General features: G+C 42.4%; 1 long non-coding RNA gene across 1 annotated transcript; it reads left to right on the top strand.

Moving 5' to 3' along the window:
• Positions 1-1,638: 1,638 nt before the first annotated feature.
• On the top strand, positions 1,639-15,382 carry LOC148119344 (uncharacterized). Its single transcript, XR_015735306.1, has 2 exons — positions 1,639-14,684; positions 15,149-15,382. It is a non-coding gene; the product is annotated as an uncharacterized LOC148119344 (long non-coding RNA).
• Positions 15,383-24,896: the final 9,514 nt, after the last annotated feature.

Below are 24,896 nucleotides of genomic sequence, written 5' to 3'. Positions count from 1 at the left end.
CACTCAGTCGGACTGCCTGCCTGCAAGAGTCAGAGTTTGTCCTGGCAGGACAGCCCAGAAAGCCGGCACTTCAAAACAGCACAGCTTTTTTCCTGCTACGACCGAAAAGCATGCGTTCAGTTTTTCACCAACACCGTTTAAGTGTTTCGTGGCAGGACCTCTTAATGAGCTACAAAGTTTTGCAGCTAAAGCTGAGTCAGGAAGCCTCTCTTAGACGAGAGTGCTTGCTTGCCTCTAGCAAGCAGAGCAGACCCGAGAAATTGCTGCTACCAACAAAACATGCTTTACTCTATTCTTTCCCAAACTTTCTCAGGCTTTCTGTGGATTCATTTATCCACGTCTGGGCGCCATATGTAACATGAGGGCCGGCTTGTTGGGGTTTCCGTCCCGTCCGGTACCCCAACAGCCGGCAAATCCCAAAGAGAAATTACACACAGGACTCCATAAGGTTATAAACTGATTGGCCCATTTGGTCAGGCTACTTATTAGCTCTTATAACTTATATTACCCCATTATCCTTATCTATTTTAGCCACATGGGCTCAGTACCTTTCTCAGTGTGACAGCTTACATGTTGCCTCTTCGGTGGTCTGTGCAGGAGTGGCTGAGAGAGAGCTTCTGCTTCCAGAATACTCCCAGTCTCTTTGCTCCACCCCTACTTCCTGTCTGGCTTTCCCGCCTATACTGCCTGCCTGGCCAATCAGCGTTTTATTAAAATATGATTGACAGAATACAGATAATTCTCCCGCACCATTTCCCACTCCTGCGCAGATCACTGAAGAAGCAACATGTAAGCTGCCCCTGCTGGAAAAGGTACTGAGCCATTATGGCTAACATAGATGAGAATAATGGGTTAATATAAGTTATAAGAGTTAACAAGAAGCCTGACCTAATGAGCCAATCAGTTTATAACCTAATGTAGACTCCGTGTGATTTTCCTTGGGACTTGCTGGCTTGTTGGGGTACTGGGTGGGACAGAAACCCCAAAAAGCCAGCCCTCAAGCTACAGCGCATGTCATGACCCTTTGGCAGAGCAAGCATTTTAAGCTGAAGAAATTGAAGAAATGATTGTTGTAGGAAGAATTCCCCCCACCCCAAGCAGATCAAAAGACAGCATGTTCATGTGTCTTTGGAGAGCAGCATCCTCAGAAGACAGGAATTCTTGGACGAGATGAAGGAACGGTGATCTCATGGCTTTCCCATGACCTTCTGCTCTTCCTCAAACCCAGTTTTATTTTTGCTTTTTTTTAAAAATATCTTTTAAAAAAGATTTATTTGTTGTGTATACAATATTCCGCCTGCATGCATATCTGCAGTCCAGAGGAGGGCACCAGATATTACAGATGGTTGTGAGCCACCATGTGCTTGCTGGGAATTGAACCCAGGACCTCTGGAAAAGCAGCCACTGCTCCTAACCACTGAGCCATCTCTCCAATACTCAAACCCAGTTTTAAAGACCTTTAACTCTTCCTTCAAAGTTACAATTCTTTTTGAATGCCTTAGTGTCATGTAAAATTTTAAAAAGTGTGTATTCTTTGGTCCCTTAGGATAAGGACTCAGAATAAGAGCTTCACAGAGTTTCCTAAACTCTGGGATGGGGAGGGGGTGGGGGGTGTAATTAGCAGAACCAGAGAGAAAGCCTGTTTAGCTCTAGTGCCTCCAACTCACTGCAAACAATCCTGGGTTATTGTTCCTCTTAATAACTAATAACGATGTCCTATTTTGCCTGTCAAAGGATTTTCAGTTTTACATATGTAGTTTGTGAGACTGGAAAGGTAGCCCAGCTGGTAAAATGCTTTCATTACAAGATTGAGGACCTCTGAGAGAGAGAGAGAGAGAGAGAGAGAGAGAGAGAGAGAGAGAGAGAGAGAGCGAGCGCCTGGAAGCAGGTAGCCTAACTATAGATCTTTACCTCTCCTCTCATCTAAATCCAATCCCCCATTTCCCCTAACTCTGTAACAGACCTGTTGCAGCCTCTGCTTCCTCCCTGTCCCCATTTCCAGCCGATCACAAAGATCTCTAACTCCCCACACTTCCTATTACCCCAGTCCCAACTCCACAGGGGCGTTCCCTGGGAACCTGCCAATCAAGTCTGCCAGAGAAGTAAGTTGTCCAGGGAAGCAGGTAGGCAAGCTTCAGATCTCCACTCCCACCCCTCCCCTCCAAACCCAACCCCCCAGTCTCATCCTCAAGTCTTTAGCAAGTCAGTGCAGTTGGCCTCCATAGCCTCTGCATCAGCTTCTACCTCCAGGGTCCTACCCTGCTTGAGTTCCTGTCCTGACTTCCTTCAGTGATGAACAGCTATGTGAAAGTGTACGATGAATTAACCCTTTTCTTCTCAAATTGATTTCTGGTCGTGGTATTTCACCACAGCAATAAAGCCCTAACTAAGACAACAACACAGTCCTAAATAATAGAAGAACTGCTAGCAGTATCATTATCCCCAACCTCAAATTGTACTACAGATGGGGGACAATGCTCTTGTCCACTCTAAAGATTTGTCGCTCATATTAGTTTAATAAAATGCTGATTGCTGGTAGCCAGGCGGAAAGGTGGGGCAACTAGCCTAAGAGAATTCTGGGAAGAGGAAAGGCAGAGAGTCAGTCACCAGCCAAATGCAGAGGAAGCAAGAAGGGAATGCCTCACTGAGAAAAGTTACCAAGCCTCGTGGACAAACATAGACCAGAACTATGGTCTAATTTAAGTTGCAAGAGCTAGTTAATAACAACCCTGAGCTAATAGACTAAACAGTATATAATTAGTATAAGTCTCTGTGTGTGTTTTTTTTTGGGGGACTGAATGGCTGTGGGACCAGGTGGGAGAGAAACTTCTGTCTAGAAATGGTGCCCAAATGCTTGGAAAGAACTTCCACATAAAGCTTGAGAAAGTCTGAAAAAAAAAAAAAGGAATTCTAGACAGACAAGAACAGTGTCAAGTGCAGCTTCGTGTTAACTGTCTTTACTCTGGTGGGCTCTGTTTGCTGACAGTGAGCAGACGCACAGCTCCTTTAAGAGAGGCTTCCTGATTTAGTGTTAGTGGCAAAAACCTCATAGCTCTTTTAAGAGGCTCTGCCACCAAAGACTTAAATGGTGTTTATGAGCAGCTAGCATCAGGCTTCTTGGTGGTGACATGGACCTCGAAATTCCACAGAGTTGTGGCAGTAAGTGTGGCTCCTGCCAGTACCTCTGCCATGGAGCTAAACTCTCAAAAAGCTAAGGAATGGGGTAGAGCCAGTTGCCAAAACTGCAGTTTTAATCCTAGCCATATTGCTTAGCAGATTAAAGACTCATGTGGTCAAAAAAAAAAGATAGAGATATACAGTAAAGACAGATTCAGATGGAAAAAAAAAACCTCTAAATGATTTACAGTTTGTTTAAAAATATATGTAGACTTGGGAGAGAGACATAAAAGAACAGAGAACGTCCTTTAAAAAAGAAATAGAGTAGTCAGGTATGGTGGCACATGCCTTTAATCCCAGAATTTGGGAGGCAGAGACCGATGGATCTCTGTGAGTTCAAGCTGAGCCTAGTCTACAGAGTGAGTTCCAGGACAGTCAATGATATACAGAGAAACCCTATCTCAAAAAAAGGAAAAAAAAGAAAAAGAAAAGAAAAAATGAAATAAATAGAGTAAAACAAAAGCCATGTAGGGATGGAAAATACATAAAGAATCTGGATACTGCATGTTATTGTGTTGTCTTTGAGTTATTTAAATGCTGAGGAAGGAGCAAAGGCTGCTAAAAGAGATTTGATCATAAATGCTACTGGATTAATCTAACCTATATATTTTGGAAATGCATTAACTTCAAAATTTAAGTTAAAAGATATGTTATTTTGGAGAAGAGGTTTTGCTTTTGTTTCCACAGGAAGTGGGAGGCTGTGGCCCACATGATCCAATGTTTTAAAGAACCTCTGTTGTAGTTTCCTCTGAGTTCTACATCCAGAACAGATTCAAGACAGCTGGGTGAGATGATCAAGCCTCACAAAATACTATAGTCAGGACTTGACCATTAAAATTGACCTTGAAAATTAAATCCTTAATTTTTTTGGGTCCCCATAAGATTATCAGTGCCCCCAATCAGCAGGAAGTATCACTGACAACTATGCCCACATTCCCAAACAATGGATTATGGAAGTTTGTCTTTGTTTACAGTGTTGGTTACAAGTTGTTATGGATAATGATCAGGAATAAAGCTAAACAAAGAAGATTAGATTCAGAGTTCTTGTTTTGAAAAGGAAAAAGGGGAAATGCTGTGTGATAATGCTCTTGTACACTGTAAAGATTTGACACTCATATTAGTTTAATAAACTGCTGATTGTCCAGTAACAGTAGCCAGGCAGGAAGTATAGGCAGGGGGACCAGACTAAGAATTCTGGGAAGAGGAAAGGCAAAGAGTCAGTCACCAACCAGACACAGAGGAAACAATATGAGAATGCCTCACTGAGAAAAGGTACCAAGGCATGTGGCTAAACATAGACAAGCATTATGGGCTAATTTAAGTTGTAAGAGCTAGTTAATAAGTTTGAGATAATAGACCAACAGTTTATAATTAATGCAAGCCTCTGTGTGTTTCTTTGGGACTGAATGGCTGTGGGACCAGGAAGAACAGAAACTTCCATCTATATATTGTAATAAAAACAAAATGGCATTGGTACAAAACAAGATACATTGATCAACGGAATCAAAGCGAAGGTCCAGAAATAAATTTAAACACCCGTGGACGCTTGGCTTTTGAAAATGAAGCCAAAAATACACACTAAAAAAAAGACAGCATCATCAATAGATGGTGCTTGTTCAGTTGGATGGCTTTATTTAGGAGAATCCAAATAGATCCATACCGCTGTGGAAACTCCTTCAGCCAATAGCCTTTAAGATACTGGTCCACTTTGGTCATGGTCTCATGTAATATAAATGCAGATGAAAAGCATGCCTGGGTGTGGAGGGCCAGTTTTGAACTACATAGAAACTCTGTGCAAAGGTGACTTGAGGTAGCATTCTCGCTGACATGCTTGGCAGGCCAAGTTAGGAGGAGGCAAACCTCTCCCATCAGTAGGGTGCTCTGCCAACAGTCAGTCCTTGAGAACACAGATGTGCACTGTAGTTCAAAGGCTCTGATTAGGTTGTGGTTTGTCTCCTGATGAGGTGTTTTTACATATTTTATAATGGTAAAAGTTATTCCCATAACAACAGGTTTCTTATTTAGATTAACTAGGGCACAAAGCTCTTGAAATTATTTGTAACAAAGTTATTAGTTTATGCAACTATTTTCATGTATTATGGGAACCTGGCTTGAACTGTGATTTGAGTATTATAAAAAGAGCACTGGCTTTGCAATAAAGTATGCAGGTGTGTCTCCTACTCTGCATCCCCTGTGTCCTGATTTCTGCGGCACTACTCAGGGTCATCCATAACCAAGGTAGTTGGGGAAGGGTCCCCAACATGTGGCCTCTTGGCTGCTGGATTCAGTTCTCAGAGCACACAGAGGACTGTAGATCACTACTCTTTCTGTGAGTTTCTCCCCAGATAAATAAGCCTTTGTTATACTCCATTCCAGGCTATTGTGGAACTCTTGTACAACATCATCATACTTATCACCCTGTATAAAATTCATTTCCATAGTGGATCAAAGACCTCAATGTAAAAGCAGATATACTAATCCTGATAGAAGAGAAAGTGAGGAATGATGTTGAACTTAATGTCACAGGAAAAGGCTTTCTGTTAAGATAGGCACTAAGAGCTACAATTAATAAATAGGACTTTATAAAACTAAGAAACTTCTGCATGACAAAGAAAATTGTCATTTGGGCAAAGTGTCATTCTACAGAACGGGAAAACTTTTTACCAACTGCATATTTAATACAGGACTAATATGCAAAATATATAAAGAATTCAAAAAACTAAATATTCAGAAAAAAAGCCCTATCAGCAACAAATAACCCAATTTAAAAATGGGTTGTAGATCTAAACAGAATTCTCTAAAGAGAAAACTCAAATGTTTGTGAAACACTTAAAAGAAATGTTCAGTATCCTTTGTCATGAGGGAATTACAAAAACTATTTTGAGATTTCATTTTACACCCAGCAGAATGGGTAAGGTCAATAAAATAAGTGACAGCTCATGCTGGCAAGGATGTGGTGTATAGGGAACACTCATCCATTGTAAGTGGGACTGCAAACTTCTACAGCCATTCTGGAAATCAGTATGTTGGTTCCTCAGGTAGAAGGGAATCAATCTACCTCAAGATCCAACTATACTACTTTTGGGCATGTACCTAAAGGATTCTTCATCCTACTTCAGAGACACTTGCTCAACTGTTGTGGAATAATAGTAATCTTTTCATACACTTTGAAGATGTGTCTTTACCAAGGCACCTTCTGATTGGTTTAATAGAGAGCTGAATGGCATGGCAGGAAGAGATTAAGTGGGACTTGTGGGCAGACAGAGAGGAAGAGGCAATGAAATTAGGCGAGGAAGAGACAACAGGGGACATGGAGAGGAAACAGGAGGTGCAAGATGGAAGAGAGGTAAAAAGCCATATAGCAGAATATAGATTAATATAAATGGGTTGATTTAAGTTATAAGAGCTGGTGGAACAATTTTAAGTTATAGGCCAAGCTTTCACAATTAAAACATCTCCATGTAACATGAGGGCCGGCTTGTTGGGGTATCTGTCCCCACCCGGGATCCCACAGCCGGCAAGTCCCAGAGAAAATCAACCACACAGAGATCTCTATAAGTTATAAAGCTGATTGGCCCATTAGGTCAGGCTACTTATTAGTTCTTATAATTTATGTTACCCCATTATCCTTATCTACGTTAGCCACACGGCTCAGTACCTTTCTCAGCTGGGCAGCTTACATCTTTCCTCTCCTGTGGTCTGGGCAGAACTGCGAAGGGAGCTTCCAGCTTTCCAGAATACTCCCAGTCTCTTTGCTCCACCTCTACTTCCTGTCTGGCTTTCCCACCTATACTGCCTGCCTGGCCAATCAGCGTTTTATTAAAATATGATTGACAGAATACAGACAATTCTCCCACACCATCTCCATGTTGTTTGTAAGCTGGCAGCCCAAAGAAAACTACAACTAAACTCAACCATGTTCATTGCTGCTCTTATTCACAGTAATCAAAAGCTGGAAACAACCTAGATCTTTCTCAATGGATGGATGGATGTTGGATAAAGATATTTGTAGGTAAATGGATGCTTTATGTCTAAAATCCACTATGCGTGAGTGCACATTATATTTGTCTTTCTTGGTCTGGATTACTTCACTCAATATAATTTTTAGATCCATCTATTTGCCTGCAAAATGGATGCTTTATGTCTAAAATCCACTTATGCGTGAGTGCACATTATATTTGTCTTTCTTGGTCTGGATTACTTCACTCAATATAATTTTTAGATCCATCTATTTGCCTGCAAATTTCAAAATGTCATTATTTTTTCTGCTGTGTAGTACTCCATTGTGTAAATGTATGACATTTTTCTTATCCATTCTTCAGTCAAGGGGCATTTGGGTTGTTTCCAGGTTCTGGCTATGACATATAATGTTGCTATGAATGTAGTTGAGCACATGTCCTTGTGGTATGATTGAACATCCTTTGAGTATATACCCAAAAGTGGTATTGCTAGGTTTTGAAGTAAGTTGTTTTCTAATTTCCTGAGAAATCACTATATTGATTTTCAAAGCAGCTGTTTCCCAATTTCCTGAGAAATCACCATACTGATTTTCAAAGCGGCTGTACCAGTTTGCATTCCCACCAGCAATGGAGGAGTGTTCCCTTTACTCCAAATCCTTTCCTGCATAATCTGTCATCAGTGTGTTTGATCTTGGCCATTCTGACAGGTGTAAGATGTAATCTGAGAGTTGTTTTGATTTGTATTTGGTTAAGGATAGTGAGCATTTCCTTAAGTGTCTTTCAGTCATTTCAGATTCCTTTGTTGAGAGTTCTCTGTTTAGGTCTGTACCCCCCCTTTTTTATTGGATTATTTATTCTTTTGATGACCAGTTTCTTGAGTTCTTTGTATATTTTGGAGATCAGTCCTCTTGTCTGATGTGATGTTAGTGAAGATCTTTTCCCATTCTGTAGGCTGATCTTTTGTCTTGACTGTGTCCTTTGCTTTACAGAAGCTTTTCAGTTTCAGGAGGTTCCATTTATTAATTGTTTCTCTCAGTGTTTGTGCTCCTGGGGTTATATTTATCAGTTACCTTTGCTCTGTAATACCCATGTTGATTTCTCTGCATCTCTTGCCATCTCCCTTCTTCTCAGCATCCTCTCTTCCCCCAAAATCCTGCCTAGCTATTGACCATTCAGCTTTTTATTAAACCAATCCAAGTGACACATCTTCACAGTGTACAAAAAGATTATTATACAACAGTAACTGAAGGATCAAGTGGGGAAGGGGAAGGAAGAAGGGCATGAGGAGAGCCAGGGAGAGACAGCTAAAATTAAAGGCTATTTTGGGGGGTAGTGTAAAACCTAATATGCTAGAAGCTTCCTATAATATATACATTTATGAAAGCAGTCTAAATAAAATCACCAAATAATGAGGGAGACAAAGTACAAACTGACAATCTCCTGTCACCAAAGCTTCCAGCACTGGGACTGGTTACATCTAATTAAGTTGTTGACTGAAAGGATCCCATAGGAACTCCCAAACCATGCAGGCTGTTGCCAAGAATATAGGTGACTCTCCAGAAACTGACAACAAGGCTCTATTGCTGAAGACAACACCTGTTCAACTCACTGAACACTGAGAAGTCCAACTGGTGCCTACATAGAGCCTTCACTCCTTGATACAGAAAAGTACTTTGTATACTGCCAAAGCAGATACATAAAAACCAGCCCAGCTACAAAGCCTTGGAGATACAAGAGTGTCCTGTCTGCAAGACCTGATAATGCAATGGTTTCACAAAGCTTGTGGGAGTAACCAACCAATAAATAATTTGACTTAAAGCCCACTCTATGGTATGGAACCCATACCCAGCACGACTTTGGTGATCAAGAACCTAAGATTGGGTAGCTCGTGGACCATTTGATTTTACCATGTAAAATCCATCCATGGTAAAAATCAAATACTACTGTATTTGAATGTAGCAATAAAATGACTTCTAATGACATTCTGCTGTACTCATAGACCAGTGCCTTGCTCAGTCATCAGAGTAGCTTCCTCTTGCAGCAAATGGGAACAAATACAAGACCCACAGTCAGACATTGTGCAGAGAGTAACAGACCTTGGAACACTCAGCCCTAAACTGGATATCTCCATTAAATCCTCCCCTTACAACTCAAGGAACCTTAAAGAAGTAGATGCAGAAAGAGATTAAGAACCAGAGGGGATAGAATGCACCAAGGAAGCAAGGCCTTCTACATCAACAGGATTGATGCTCATATGAGCTCATAGGGACTGAGGCAGCACTCAAGGGCCTGCACCAGTCTGTACCAGATGGGATCCTAGAGCTGAAAGAAATTGACATGTGTCCCCATATCTAACCCAGAAGCTATCTCCAGTTGATAATCATTCGTAAATGAAAATTTAGTTTCCTCCAAAGGAGCCTCATTCAGGAAACAAACTACCCTGTTGGGGAATATTATTTTCAGGTGTGTTACTTTTGTTTATACTGCATTTGATTAACTGTGAATCTGTGACTCTTTGCCTGTCTAAAATACCAGATGGTCCTAATAAAGAGCTGGATGGCCATTAGTGAGGCAGGAGCAAGAACAGGTGGGGCTAGCAGGCAGCAGAGTATAAGAACCAAAGAAGATGAGAAATAGGAGAATAGGGAGTGGAGAGATGTCAGGGGTCAGCTGCATAGAAAACCACAGAGAAAGAAGCAGAGTAAGATATACAGAAATAGAGGATATTAAAAACCCAGAGGGAAAAAGTATATATAAGTTAAGAAAAGCTGGCTGACAACAAACCAAGCCAAGGCCAGGTATTCCTAACTAAGAATAAGCCTCTGCGTGTGATTTATTTGGGAGCAGAATAAAACATCACACATTTTGGCATTCCATCATGGGGCTCGAATATCCATCTAGAGTCTGAGAAAGCTTTAAAAAAAACTGACTCCTTTAAGAGTTCGTGCCTGCTGGTAAGTCCTTATTACTACTTTAATTAGTTACAAAAAACAAAGTAAAAAATGTTTGTCACAGTGCAAGCATCGGCATTCTAGAGCTCTAAAAAGGTTTAATGCAGTTTTCGGTCATGTATCTTTGCCAGGCTACAAGCTTTAGGCCTGGCTTTCAGGCCAAGAGTGGGCAGAGCCAGAGGATTCAGGCATAGCTTAACAGTCTAAAGTTTGTTCATGCAGTCAAAAAAGTCTAAAAGATATGCAGTATAAGGGGTCCTGTCAGAAGAACTTCTAAACAGGTTCCAGTGTGTTTCACAATGTGTGTGGACTTTGGAAAGAAAGGTAATAGGTATAGGCAGTTATAGACAGAAATAGAGTTTTTAAAAAAAATAAAGTCTTTAAAGAGACAGTAAAAGTAAGTAAAAGAAAAAAGCCATGTATAGACGGGAAGTATGCAGGGAATCTGGATTCTGTTGCTATTGTCTTGATCTTGAATATTTTAATTGCTGAAAAGCAAAGGACAGCTGCTAAGAGACTGGAGTTGAAAGAGGGACTGTTGAAATAAACCAGTCCAGATATTTTAAGAATGTTTTAACTTTTAAAAAAAAGTCAAAAAGTGAATTTGTCAAATGGAAATCAAAAATGCTTTGGAGAAGTGGTCTTGCTTTTGTTTTCCACAGGAAGCAAGAGGCTGTGGATTCATTCCAGGTTGAGATGGATCTGGTTTGATCAGGGGAGGCCTCCTGAAACTTTACAGGTGATATCTATTAACAAAGGTTATAACTGGTCTTCCCAGGACTTGGCCATTATCTCAAATTTTCTCTCTGGGACCCTAAAAATAGTTCACCTACATTCAGCTGGAAGCAGTCTAGAGAATACAACATCCACATTCCCAAGAGAGAAGGGGATATGGTTGTCTTTGGTTATTTTGTGGGTCATGGATCTTTCTTTGTTATAATTTAGGGGAATATAGGGTAGAAAAAAAAACCTATTAATCTCAGATATTTTACATTGGCATTGATTTTGGTATTTGGATAGAATTTTGTTACATTGTATATATGTTTTAACTCTTGTTTAAAGGGCTTTTGTATATTGATACAAATTTAAGGTAATTTTTGTTACAATACACTGTATATATGTTTTTATTCTTGTTTAAAGGATTTTTTATATTGATACCAATTTAAGGTTATTTTTGTTACAATGTAATATGTTTTTGTTCTTGTCTTAAGTTATTGTACCTATGCAATTCATTTAAAAATGTAAGGTAAAATTCTAGTTTTTGAAAACTATTTTTATGAACTCTTTGGATAATCAAGAAGCATAGGTCAGTAGTTATTCATCTATAACAATCAAATTTGTAGATATGTTAGACATGTTTTCCAGATCAGATAGAGATATATTTTAGACAGCTAGTTGGTCTTTAAACCTTTCAAAGATCTACAAAATATGGTATTTAAAATGCTTTGTTGAAGTCTTTCATGACAATGAGACATATGCTCCTGGAAGCACCAATTTACTTCAGAGAAGATATAGGCATTGAAGAAACTCCTTATGGAGTTTGATTTTCTTGTGGCAAGGTTAGCCACTGAGCAAAGAAACTGCTTTTGCCTTTAACTGCTGACTCAGTACTGCACAGACTGGACATGCAGGACCCACAGGAAAGTGACTGTTGCAAACTTTACCAAAACAAGGTGGGATGGTCATTCAGAATTCCTGTTTCATAGAAGAAACTCCCAGAAAAAGGAAGCACAAACTTCCTCTGTGCAGGACACAGAGGAAAGTGACCGATAAACTGTCAATATAGGTAGACAGTCTTTCAACTTTCCTGTTTCATTGAAAAGTCTTCCAGATTATGGGCCTGTAGGCTGAAGATGGATGCCCAACATTGCAAAGGAACTTTGGGTGACTGTCCAGGCAGTCAGATGTCGTTGTCATTTCTAGGGTTATTGGAAGTAATTTGCAATGCACTTTTTATTTATTTAAATAATATCATATCCTTCTGGGGCTTTGATAGATTTGAAGACTAGATAGTTATAGTTGCAGTTTTCCTTAGATATTATAGAAATCAGGTTAGGTATAAGATTTTGGATTTACTAAAATAGGATAGATTATGGAGGGAGTATTTTCTTTAAATTTACTAGACACAAATGAAAAGGGATTTAGTACACTATGAATATAATCTTTACTTGATAATTGTTCTTATGGTGTACAGTCTTATTATGTTAAAGTTAAAACTTTTTGTATAGAAAGAAAAAGGGGAAACGTAGAAAATATTATTTTTAGTGTGTGGCTTTTGTTTATGCTACATTTGATTAACTGTGAACCTGTGATTCTTTGCCTGTCTAAAACACCTGATGGTCCTAATAAAGAGCTGAACAACCAATAACAAGGCAGGAGCAAGAATAGGTTGGATTAGCAGGCAGAAGAATATAAACAGAAGGAGAACTGAAGAGAAACAAAAGAAGAAGGAGTGTAGGATGTCAGGGGCCAGACATGGAGTAAGAGTGAAAATAAGATACACAGAAGTAAGAAAGTAAAAGCCCAGAGGGGAAAAGCAGATGGGATAATATAAATTAAGTAAAGGTGGGGCATACATAGGCAAGATAAGACTCTGTGTGTGATTTATTTGGGAGCTGAGTGCTGGGCCCTTCAAAGTCAAAAGAATAAAATGTCACACAACACTACCCTCGTGGGTAGGCTGCATGCCCAGCAGAAAATGGCCAGAAGAAAATGAACTCAAGGGTGTAATGGTTTAAGGAAAATGCTGTGCAGTTCCCCAAGGGGCAACAGCAGGCAGTGGGCCAGGAGGGCGGCCAGTCCTACCGCCTGAGGCCTCTGTGGGTCCCAGTGTTATTCTTTTGCTGTCACTTTAAGAACTAACCACGCCCACCCCAGCCACTTCTGACCCCGCTGCCGCCATCTTCTCTCTCTCGTATGTGTTTGTCTCGTGTTGTGTGTATGTGTGTCTTTGTTCTCTCTATGTTTCTCTAATGTCTCTCTGTTTTTCTCTTCTTTAAGCAATAAATGTCTCCCTCTTCCTTAAATAATACTATGTCCTGTGAGCCTTTTATCCGCCGTAACCGCCTGCCTGACTCCCCCGGCCGCATGGCCTGACTCCCCCGGCCGCATGGCGCTGCCACCCTGGAGATCTTGCAGGGACCCAGAGTCATCCTTGTCGGACTAGAAGCTGCTCCCATCATCCCAACATCATATTATTTTTAAAAGAACAATATTTGGTGCTGCGGACTTGAGAGATTCACCCGCCAAGGGCCGGTCCCGGCTTCACATATTGTCCGGGACTCTGAGCTCCAATTTCCGGGACTGGATCAGGACCGAGGTCTCAACACCGACCCACCTATTACAAACAACACTGGCTTCAATTGGTGAGTCACTCCTCATTCTGCTACAGATGGTTGCTTTCCTTTACTGGAATCGTGTTTGGACGACCCTGGGGGTTGGTCCGCCTGCGTTAGCACTGCATCCCGTGCTGTGCATTCGACATTTGTCTGGGGACCGGGTCCTCAATTTCTTTATCTTTTTTCATTTTCACTTCTTTTCTTTCCTTTTTCTCTCCTCTCATCGTAACCGCTGCTACGGAGTGGCCCCGGCCTCTGGTTTATCCAGCTAGGCCCATAGCTCCCCACCCGTGAATCGAGGACGCTCGTTCACGTGGTCCTGGGCGCTCGTTCGTTGTGCGGGTTTTCACGATTCAGACTCTGGATAGCAATCATCCATGGCAGGCAGCCGCTGGCTTTCCCATCCCAGCCGTGACCTGGTGCAGTTTTTTTTTCGGTTCCAGACTTTTGCTCCCCTCTGCGGTTCATGGTTCGGCATGGCAGCTCAACAACTGCTCAAAAACTGTAACTTTCCCCTGCAACACGTGGCCGCCGCCATGCTCATTGGGGTCAGGTGACTTTATCGCTAGATTCACTGAGAGCCAGATCACTTGACCAAGCTCTCTCATTCTTATGTATGTCCTGCCTTTCCCCTCCCCCTCCTCGGTGTTCTTGTTAACTCTGATTACAGGTGTTTTGCATACTGACATGCTTTCTGATAGGGCCCATCAGAAGCATGCACTCTGCCTAATTCCTGTTCAATCTCTCTATGTATAATGATTGTTCATTTCATCTCGTTTCAGACTACAAAATCATAAACTGGTATGTACTTTTAAGCTGTTTTCTACCATTGTCAATTCTGCCACTAATCTTAATGTTACAAACAGTTTTTTTCTTTCTGTCTGTCTTTTTACAAATGTGGATCTTACCTGTTAAAAGTCAGTACAGTCAAACTCAGACCCAACCTTCCAGACAGATTCTATACTACAGCTATACCTAATAATCAGCCCTCAACTGCTCAGAGATCTGGGGAATGCGATATTTAAATGTTTAATTATTTAAAAAACTTTTCATAACAAAAAGAGACAGGTTGGCTCCTAGCAAGCACTCTGTTTCCTCCGAGAAGACATAAGACAAACCGTCAAAGACCAGCGTCCATCTGCAGTTTGCTTCGACTGCCAAGCGCTGACCATTGGGCAAAGACTGCCTTTCACCTAAACTGGAGACCTCCAAACGTGGACAGGATCACTGGAATCGACAGCCTAGCTGCCCAGGTCAAGGTAGACCTGTCTTCCTAAAGATTTCTTAGTCCACAGGGTCTTCAAAAGCCTGGCAGGCTCTACATTAAACAACAAAGGTCAAATGCAACCTTCAGCGACCAGGGAGGACCCAAAAGAGTAGCTCTAGATGCCAACCAAGTAAATTCTCTGTCATTTTTTAATCAATAACTCAAGTAAAATCTTATCTTTCTTAAAGATCTCGGACAGTCTGATAGCTGAAAGGTTTTACCAGGTTGTCTCACCAAATAAAAATACTTTTCATTATAATTTCTGTTTTTACAGACCCAAGGAGTTCTTAATACAATGTATATGTCTAAAACTTCTGTTTTTCTTATAAGTTCCAGAAAGCCGAATTAAAAAACCCACCATAAACAGATCAGATACAAACCCCTCAATTCCCTGGTCCTAAAATTTTTTTTTTCTCAATTTAACTTTGTCCTCTGTTCTGCCAACACCCTAACCAGGTACAAGGAACACCAGACATTTCCATGCCACAGACACCTGTCCTGTCAGGAGCAGAGACCAGCTATGCCAGGATGTGACCAGCACCCAGCTTCTCTCGGATCTCCCTCACCACCCCCCAAAGACGACACCCACAAATCAGCTGGAAGCAGCCTTGAGAATTCGCCGCCCCAATTCCTTCAACCTGTAATATCTAACCTTCTACTTTTTATTATAAAAAGGATCCGGGAATGTTATTCTTTTGCTGTCACTTTAAGAACTAACCACGCCCACCCCAGCCACTTCTGACCCCACCACCGCCATCTTCTATCTCTCGTGTGTGGTTGTCTCGTGTCGTGTGTACGTGTGTCTTTGTTCTCTCTATGTTTCTAGGACTAGGCTGGCCTCAGGCTCAGAGATTTACCTGTCTCTGCCTCCCAAGTGCTGGGATTAAAGGTGCGTGGTACCTTGCCTGGCCTTATTTTTTTATTTTTACTTTTATTTATACATTTTTCTTCTTTTTTACCCCACAGGTCCTTTGTGTATATGTGTTATGGCTTCCAATTTAGTTTTTATGGGATCTCTGAGTGTACAAACAAGTGGATCTCTGTGTTCTTATCTCTTTCTTGTGCCCTTATGTGAGAGCCAAAGTTACATTTTAAGTTTTAATTACTGTACTTTAGAGATCCACGAAACAAAAATACCTCTGCTCTGCAAGCCTCTTTCTCAAGGACAGATAGCTCCTGAAATGCTGGAGGCTACTGCTCATGGGAGATAACAAACCAAGGGTTTTCACTCCTCTAAACAAGTTTGTTTGCCCCATCTACACCAGCTGTGCTTGATCACAAGCGGGGATGTGGGACCCAGCCAGGATGAGCTCTATAGAGACCTGAGTCTCTGTACTTTACCCTAGGGCAATACTTGATTCTGATAAAGACCACAAACTGAGACTACCCAGGCACCACCCAGGAACAGACCATCCAAAGGAAATTCCTAATGTTCCAACCGTTGTAGATAGGATCACCTGCCAGCACACACCCATGACTTTTCACCAGGACACTGCTAGGAAAATGCCAGCCAATCAGGGGTCCTAAACCTTAGAAATCTCTCACTCCCACCTTTGCTACTATAAAAACCCAACCCCAGCTGAGCCCAGGGCATTCCCATCAGTCCAATATGTTGGACACACAGAGAGCCTGAGTTTGCAAACTTTGTAAGAATAAAGGCTCTTTCCTTTTACATGCAGGACTCAATCTCCTAGTTGGTTTTGGGGGGACTCCGGGATCTGGGCATAACAGCGGGAAGCTCCCAGGCAGGAAATAGGTTAGGATGTACATTTGTCCCTGATTGGACCTGATGGGAAATACTTAAATCACTGCAAACTGTGGCTCAGGGCCATTTTTTTGTTTTCTTCTGGGAAACCAGAGATGGACCTGGCCAGAGTCAATCCATCTGGCCAGTATTTAATTAAAGCATGCTTCAAAGTTGGCTTTAAATTATGACAGTAGTCTTATTTTTTACCAGAGGGATTAACACTTTCTTGGATTTTTTTTGTCCTATTCTGCTGTGTTAGCTTTTGTTTTATCGTATTTTTTTATTACCATCTCTTAGAAGTCTGTTTGTTTTTTTTTTAATGATAGCCAGAAAAGGGAAAGATCCAGATGGGAGGGGAGTGGGAGGAATTGGGAGGATTAGAAGGAGGGGAAACCATAATCAGGATATATGAGGGGGGGAAACAGTTTTCAAGGAAAGGAGAGAGGAAGAAGAAGACCATGATCACACACACACACACACACACACACACACACACACACACACACACACAGAGTGCACCAGGCATGATGACACATGATGGTTGGCAGCACCAGGGAAACTGACAAGCAGATCCCTGGGGGCCACTGGCCAGCCAGCTTAGCCTGGTTATCACATTCTGGGGCAGTGAGAGAATCCGTCTAAAAGAAGGAAGAAGAGGATGGCAAGGAGAAAAGAATAAAGACAATAAAAAGTGACCAGTATCTGAAGAACAACACTTAAGATTGTCTCTGACATCCACATGCCTGTTTACTGATGTATAACCCCACATACATATGCACACACATGCGTGTGTATGCTTGCATGTACACATTTACTTAGTATTCTTTAGAATGATACATACATCTTATAGTTGGCGAAGGAGCGGCAGGCTGTCTTCCCGCCTGGATCCCGGCTAGCTTACCCCCAAAATAATTACATGGAAACTGTATTCATTTAAACACTGCCTGGCCCGTTATCTCCAGCCTCTTATTGGCTAACTCTCACATCTTGATTAAGCCATATCTAATAATCTGTATGCCACCACAAGGTTGTGGCTTACCGGGAAAGATTCAGCATGTCTGACCTGGTGGCTGGTTCCGTGTCATCTGCCTCACTTCCCTTCTTCCCAGCATTCTGTTCTGTCTACTCCGCCTATCTAAGTTGCTGTCCTATCAAAGGCCAAGGCAGTCTCTTTATTAACCAATGAAAGTAACACATGCACAGGTGACCCTCCTACATCATATAGTGTATGAAATACAAATTCTCCAAAACAACCCCAAATCTAGTGAGTCAGAAACTAAAGAAAGATGGAGCCCAACAAGTTCTGTGTGATTAAATCTTGGTTGTTGATCTGATTGGGTTGAGAGATGGCTAAATGTCTCTAAGTGTGTCCCTGATCTTGAGCACCTGGGTCTAATAGGTGGTTTAATCCATTCATGAAGTCAGCATTTGAACAGACCAGTGCAGATGTGGAAGGTGGGGCCTATTTAGAGGAAGTGTGTCCTTTGAGGGTGAGGGTCTGCTCTTCCAGGCCAGCCCTGGCTCTGGTCTTTTGCTACTGTAATTTCTCCTTGCTCTTTGACTGCCATGAGGTGAAAAGCTGTCCTCGGACATTCCCTTCTCCTATTAGGATGTTTCTGACTTACCAAAGGCCTCAAAGCACTGGCCAACCATGAATGGAAGCATCATTTGAGAACCTGAGGCAAAATGAGTCTTGCTGAAGTGTTCCTGTCCTCTCCCTTCCTTTTTCTGTTTTTGTCAGAGTGATGAAGAGTCTAAACACACTCTCTCTAACTCTCTGTTTTGAGAACTACAGCTTTTGAATAGGGAAATTAGGCTAAACTGGTTTGTTCATTTTCCCTTGAAGAGAGGCTTCAGGTCCCTTTTCTAGGTCATCTCTCCAACCTTCTGCTAACCCTTTAAAAGGATATTTGGATTCTGGGTAGTGGTGGTGCTCACCTTTAATCCCAGCGCTGTGTAGGAGGCAGAAGCAGGTGGATCTCTGTGAGTTCGAGGTCAACCTGGTCTACAAGAGCTAGTTCCAGAATAGCTAGGGCTGTTACACAGACAAACCATGTCTCGAAAAACCGGGGATCGGGGGAGAGGCTATTTGGCATTAAAGTAGCCTGAACACCAAGTATGTCAGCCCCTAGGTCGATCTTAGCTGTTCGACATGCAGGGCTGCTGTAGATGTCACAGCCAAGTCTATGCTGAGAGGCACAAGCGTCATTGTCTGTGTTTTAGTGTATAGGTGAAGGAGGCATAGCTCCCCACTGCCGCCCTCAGCAGCCTGAGGAGTACCTCGAGTCTCAGGGACCTCAGCTCAGGCCCAAACGATCTGTGGCTTTAATAATTTCAGGACTAGCCAGTTTACGAAGTAGAGTTGGAAGTTTTATCAAAGGTATTATACAGGCTTTATCAAAGGTATTATTGAGGCTTAAGCACAAAGGTGAGGAGAAACAGATATGCTAAGAAAAAGTCGGCTATACCCAAGTGTGGGCACAGCTCATTGTTCTTGCGAGCCTTGTTATTTTTTTGAGACAAGGTCATCCTGTGTGTCCCTGGCCTCTCTTTGTAGACCAGACTGGTCTTCAACTCACAGAGATCTACCTGCCTTTTCTTCCTGATGACTGGGAACAGCGCATGCCATGACTGGAAACAGTGTACCACCTTGGTCTTAAGACCTCAAGGTCTTAAGTACTCAGACTTAAACTGGATGGTTGTTGTTTTAATCTCCAAAATCTTTGTGTGCATGGGACACTAGCTCTATGTCACCAGTCTTCATAGGACACGTTATTAACCGTGCTGGAGTTTGAGCTTCTTACCCGATGAGAGGCTTCAATCAGATTTCCACGTGAGGGTTCCTCTCCCTTCTCAAGTCCCTATAATTTTCCTGTCTCCCTCTGACTCACCATGACTTAATCCCAGCCACATACTCAGAAGGGAAGTTTTGCCATGTAGTCACCCTAAACCTATGTGCACTTACAAGGAAACGCCCTTCATTCTCACCCAGATCCGTTGATTATTGCTGTCTGCCTGCTGTCAATTCTCTAGTTCCATCCCACACCACGTTAGACATAGAGTTATAGAGCAGAGGAAGGAAATGGGGTTGGTATAGTGGTGTGATGGTGAGGGCAGCAATCACTACAAGTTGTCAGGGTAAGAACAGGGCAGACAAGAGAACTGGGGAAGCAGAAGGATCAAAACTGCGCAGCTGCCTGATGCAATAACTGAAGTTGAGCAACCCCATGTATTCCACCCGGACTAGGAGAGACGGCCCACAAGTCTGTGCCATTGGGGAATTTATAGCCCGGAAGTCTGAAGGGAATAGACTGAAGAAGAGTTTACTGAATACACCTGTGTCTCAGCCTGAGTACTCAGCCCAAGGACAGCACCTTACGTCAGGACCAAAACAGATATGCATAGCTCCGACCCTTGATTACGAAGAATTAGATCATACTATGCACACTCTCGGGGAAGACAGGAAGCATTTACAGTCCATTTCTAGGGTCATATGAATTTGTTTGCATACAAGCAGGTTAGATGTTCAAAGCTCAGTTCGCCTGTCCCCATGCTAAGGAAAAGTATATACTCACAGGGCTTGTGCTCATCGCCAGGCAGAAAGGGGAGTCAGGACTTTGAAACTTCAGAATGGAGCTCACTCCTCTCTCTCTCTCTCTCTCTCTCTCTCTCTCTCTCTCTCTCTCTCTCTCTCTCTCTCTTTCTGAGACAGGGTTTCTCTGTGTAACAACCCTGGATGTCATGGCATCTGTTCTGTAGATGGGGCTGGCCTCGAACTCACAGAGATCCATTTGCCTCTTCCTCTCCAATGCTGGGATTAAAGGTACGTGCCAACACCGCCCAGCCTCACTTTTCTTTTTGCTGATATATGTTGGTGCCTCTCTAATGAACAAGTGAATTAGCTGATTACTTGAGGATCTTTTTAAAATACAGGGTCTGAAAGGCTTGTTTGGGGGTGGCCTGATGGTCTCCATTTATTTATTTATTTGAGATAGAATCTTGTTATGTTGACCTGGTTGATCTCAAACTTTTGAATGGTATCAAATGATCATCCTACCTCAACTCTGAAGTATCTGAGAGTCCAGGTACAATACACAGTACAGGATAAATTTTGCATTTTTGTTGTTCTGTTGGTTGAGACAGGGTCTCACACTGTAGCCAGGGCTGGCTTCTAACTTACTATGTAGCTCAAACTGCCTCTTGAGATTTTCTTGCCTCAGGCTTTTGGGTGCTGGGATTACAGGCAAGAGTCACCACAGTCAATATTTTTAACAAGCTTCTAGGTGATGCTGTTGGCATTGGTGCTGGTCTATGGACCACACTTTGAGTTGGATTAAGTGAAGTCTCAGAAGGAAAAAAAAAAGATTTATACCTATGTTAAAAAGACTCTCCAAGGCCAAATGACTACACTACACTTCTGATAATGTCGAATTAGTAAAACCAAATGATCTTCGGCCAACTTTAGTCCCTCTGAAAGCCATTTATTAACCACGTATACATCCTCTCTAACAGCCTGGTGACTTTCAACACCTTTAAAAACAGCTGAGCATGGTGGCACAAGCCTTTGATCCCAGCACTTGGGAGGCAGAGGCAGGCGGATCTCTGTGAGTTAGGGAGTCTGGTCTACAGAGAGAGTTCCAGGACTACACAGAGCAGTGGTTCTCAACCTTCCTTGTGCTGCAAACCTTTAACACGGTTCCTCAGGTTTCTGTGACAGCCAAAGATAAAATTATCTTCTTTGCTGTTTAGTAACTGTAATTTTGCTGCTGTTATGAATTGTATTGTAAATATTTGTGTTTTCAGATGGTCTTAGGTGACCTTACAGGGTCCCTGAGAGTCCAGCTCTTAAGAATCCCCTCTCAGGGTTCAACTGAAGATACCGCAGTAAGGGAAGGGGGCTAGAATCCGAAGGTTAAAAGATCTACTCACTACAGGTTGTTTCTATCCATGTTTATTTATCTATAAGTGAGGTAAAACCAGGGGATGGCTACCCTTCTATCTGTCTAAGCAGCTATGAATCAACAGCTTGGGTAAGCAGTAATTCTATGTCCTTGGATATCTGTGGATATCTTAAATGGAATGCTCTTGCCTAGATGCTAAATGTTGGAGGAGGGGGCGCTTGTTCGTCCCGGCTGCCCAGAACTGAAATAACCACACAGAAACTGTATTAATTAAATCACTGCTTGGCCCATTAGCTCTAGCTTCTTATTGGCTAACTCTTACATCTTAATTTAACCCATTTCTATTAATCTGCATATCACCACGAGGTCATGGCTTACCGACAAGATTCTAACTGGCGTCTGTCTCAGGCAGAGGATCCATGGTTTCTCTCTTTGCCTCTTCTTCCCAGCATCCTCTTAGTTTTTCCCGCCTAGCTCTGTTCCCCTATAGCTCTGCTATAGGCCCAAAGCAGTTCCTTTATTAACCAATGTAAGCAATAAATAGACAAATATACCATCTAAACTAAATGCTGACCAAATGCCTGCTAATAAAGACAACTGCAGGAAGGCAGATCTCTGTGTTTACCTAGGAGAAAGGACAAGGCCTGGCAGTGGGAAACTGTTTTCACACGTAGCTAGGGGAATGTGGTCAAGTGAGCCCTAAAAGCATGGGAAACAGTTCTGAACTGTGGGAATCCCCAAATATGTAACAGAAGGGGAGTTAGCTACAATGAATACCTACAGCAAAAGATAGCCACTTTATTCAGAAAGCATTACTGCCAAAAATCCTGGCCTTTTGTTTTAACCTTTATGAAAGCCCTTGGTTCTGATAAGTCACTCGTGAAAAGATGGCTGAACAATTACCGTATAATGTTGCGGCTTGTAGCAGTGACCCCTGTGAAAAAGATCATGACTCACAGGTTGAGAACCACCAATATAGAGAGACCCTGACTTGAAATTCTTTTGCAAACAAACAAAAAGAAATAAAATTTAAAAATACAAGCATATACTTAACAGACCATTAGTTTCCCCAGTCCAAAGCTAAAACTGCCATCAGATCACCTCCGAGGTCTATAGAGAGTACCCCACCTTTGTCCTAAGCTGCTCTCTCTGGGTCCCCACCACAGTGTTTGGGGGAATTCCAGTATTTATGATTTTCTTTCTTCAGTAACTAGTAAAATCTCATGTAACTCTTCCCACAGTGGAGCACTGTGTTTTAGGTACCTGAATCTTGTTACCATCCCTCACTTTCACACACTATGCCCACACATATTTGGCCCCAGGATAAACTGTCTTTCATTCCCTTTGAGATTAGAGTTGTACTTTTGCATGGACAGTAGCTAGGTGCCAAAGGGCTAGTTGCCATTTACAGCTGAAAGTCAGTTAGGGAAAAGAATGCCCCTTCTGAGCTGTAGTGGGACCCACACTGGCTACCACTGCTTTCTTTTGTTTTTCTAATAATTTTTTTATTACTTTATAAATAATACCATTTAAATTTTCCACTTCCTCCACTCCTCCCACTTCCCTCCTGTTCCCCCACTTACTCTTCCCCATCCCCCTCCAGTCCTAAGAGAGGTTAGGGTACCCTGCCCTGTGGGAAGTCCAAGACCCTCCCCGCTCCATCAGGCTTAGGAAGGTGTGCATCCAAATAGAATAGGATCCCAAAAAAGCCAGTACATGCGGTAGAGACAAATCCCAGTGCCATTATCATTGGCTTCTCAGTCAGCCCTCATTGTCAGCCACATTCAGAGGGTCCAGTTTGATCCTATGCTTGTTCATTCCCAGTCCAGCTGGATTTGGTGAACTCCCATTAGATCAGGCACACTGTCTCAGTGGGTGGACCAACCCCTCATGGTCCTGACTTCCTTGCTCATCTTCTCCCTCCTTCTGCTCTTCAACTGGACCTTGGGAGCTCAGTCCAGTGCTCTGATGTGGGTCTCTGTCTCTATCTACATCTGTTGCCGGAAGAAGGTTCTATGGTGATATTCAAGATATTCATCAGTGTGACTATGGGACAAGGCCAGTCCGGGCACCCTCTCCTCCACTGCCCCAGGTCCTAGCTGGGGACATCCCCGTGGACACCTGGGAACCCCTCTAGAGTCAAGCCTCTTGCCAACCCCACAATGCCTCCCTTAATTAAGATATCTTCTTCCCTGCTCCCATATCCGCCCTTCCTCCATCTCAACCATCCCACTCCCCCAAGTTCTCCCTAACCCTCTCCTTCTCTCTCCTCCTCTCCCCTTCCCCCCATCCTACTCCCACCCTCATGCTCCCAACTTTTGCCTGGTGATCTTGTCTGCTTCCAATTCCAGGAGGATCTATATATGTTTTTCTTTGGGTTCACCTTATTACTTAGCTTCTCTCGGATAGAGAACTATAGGCTCAATGTCCTTTGTTTATGGCTAGAATCCACTAATAAGTGAGTACATAACATATTCATATTTTTGGGCCTGGGTTATCTCACTCAGGATAGTGTTTTCTAATTCCATTCATTTGCATGCAAAATTTAAGATGTCATTGTTTTTTTACCGCTGAGAAGAACTCTAATGTGTAGCTGTACCACACTTTCTTTATCCATTCTTCCACTGAGGGGCATCGAGGTTGTTTCCAGGTTCTGGCTATTACAAATAATGCTGCTATGAACATAGTTAAACAAATGCTTTTGTAGTATGATTGGGCATCTCTTGGGTATATTCTCAAGAATGGTATTGCTGGATCCTGAGGTAGGTTGACTCCCAATTTTCTGAGAAACCGCCACTCTGATTTCCAAAGTACCACTGCTTTCTTATGCCTTAAAAACTCCCCAACCACCTCCCAATATGATAATGGGTGCCTTTACTGGTTGATTTTGTGTGTCAACTTGACACAAGCTAGAGTCAACAGAGGGGGAGAAACCTCAATGGAAGAAATAGCTCCATGACACCTGGCTATAGAGAATTCTCATAATTAGTGATCAATAGGCGAGAGCTCAGGCCACGGTGGGTGGTGCCATCCCTGGGCTGGCGGTCCTGGATTCTATAAGAAAGCAAGGTGAACAAGTCATGGGAAGCAAGCCAGTAAGCAGCACCCCTCCATGGCCTCTGTAGCATCTCCTGCCTCCAGGATCCTGTCCTGCTTAAACTCCTGTCCTGACTTCCTGCAGTGATGAACAGCAATGCTGAAGTGTAAGCCAATTAAACCCTTTCCTCCCCAATTTGCTTTTTGGTCATTGTGCTTTGTTATAGCAATAGAAACCCCAAGACAGTGCCTAATAATGATACTATTGCCACATATTCAACAGTGTTTCCTTTTTGACCATCACCTAAACCTTCTCTCTGGTTGATTATTGTTTGGTGTAGAAAATGATGAATTTGTTTGCTTAGGAAGTGTATCAATTACTTTTGTAATCCAATGACCAAAACTGATAAAACGTGATTAAGAGCTCATGGTTTCAGAGGAACTTCAGTCCCTCCTGGCAGGGAAAGAATCTTTATATGCAGTGGACAAGAAAGCAGAAAGGGTTAGAACAAGGGAAAGA

Source organism: Myodes glareolus, chromosome 17 (assembly GCF_982192425.1).
Source record: "Myodes glareolus chromosome 17, mMyoGla1.1, whole genome shotgun sequence".
NCBI lineage: Eukaryota > Metazoa > Chordata > Mammalia > Rodentia > Cricetidae > Myodes > Myodes glareolus.
The sequence above is the reverse complement of the archived record's forward strand: the minus strand, read 5'-3'. Positions and strand labels throughout refer to the sequence as shown.